Consider the following 1,378-nt stretch of genomic DNA (forward strand, 5'->3'; position numbering starts at 1 on the left):
ACACACACACACAATGTGTGAGAACCAAAAGGCTCTTCTTAAAGTTAACGGGCCCCAGGATTGACCTCAGGTCAATTTCACCACAATCTTTGAGCTCAGACCAGCACATTGGTCATTTTTCAAGGCTCCTTGGGAGCTTCCTGATGTGATTCTTAAAGTGCAGCCCGACTTGTGAATTCTTGCATTCTTCCAGTGTTTCTCACACCTAAGAGTGCATGAGCATCACCTGGAGGCTTTCAATACCAATCCATCTCCCGGCTCCTCCCCCGCCTGAACATCTGCATTCCGAACAAGTTCCTAGGGAATGCTGATATGGACCGCACTTTGAGAACCATCACTCCAGAGAAATGATATCCCCAAACGTTAGTGTCCATTAGGACAAGCTCAGCAGCTAATTGAAAGGGTAAATGCTTGTGCTCCACCTCCTAAATATTCTCTTTCAATATATCTAGAGCAAGATCCAAGGTTTAATTATTCTTTTAATAAGCAGCTTCCCAGGTTACTCACAACTTACTAATGAAGGACACAAAAGAAGACACTAGTATATACAAATACATAAATACATAAATAAATAAAGGACATGGGAGACTCAAAAAGTTTGTGGAAAATAATGTAATTAAGAGATTACTGAATTTTTCCATGAACTATTTTTATTATTAAAAGATCATTTTATTGGAGGCTCTTACAGCTCTTCTAACAATGTATATATCAATTATATCAAGCATATTTGTACAGAATTTGCCATCATTATTTTCTAAACAGTTACTGTCTATTTGAGCCCTTGGTATCAGCTCCTCTTTTTTCCCTCCCTCCCCTCCTCCCACCCCAGTGACCTCTTGATAAATGATAAATTATGATTATTTTCATATCTTACACTGACTGCTGTATCTCTTCCCCCATGGTTTCTTTTGTTTGTTACCCTGGGCGGTGTCGGGTGTGGTTATGTGTCCTTGCAATCAGTTCCCCCTTCCTCCTCACTGTCATATGGTGCGCTTGGATCAGAAGGCTCAAAATATCATAAAGATATCAATGCTTTCACAATTCATCTAGAAATCCAGTGCATTCGTGATCAAACACCCAAAGACATCTTTTTGGAAAGATCAAATAAATGATGCCAAAGTGTCTTTAGAAAATAAAATATTGAAAAGGAAAATAGCTCGAGGCCGAAGGCTGGTCTCCCGTCCTCTTTTATACTAAACATTTGCTACGTTGTTGTTGTTGTCAGCTGCCAAGAAGTCAGTTCTGACGGCTGACCCTCTGCACAGCAGAACCGAACACTGGCTTCCATGGCGTCCTCCTGGTCCTGCTTATGTTCGAGGCCATCGTGGCAGCCACTGTGTCAACCCATGTCCTCGAAGGTTTTCCTATTGGTCACTGA

The sequence above is a fragment of the Echinops telfairi genome, unplaced genomic scaffold (assembly GCF_000313985.2).
Source record: "Echinops telfairi isolate 266 unplaced genomic scaffold, ASM31398v2 ScPeMD7_7475;HRSCAF=8513, whole genome shotgun sequence".
Classification (NCBI taxonomy): Eukaryota; Metazoa; Chordata; class Mammalia; order Afrosoricida; family Tenrecidae; genus Echinops; species Echinops telfairi.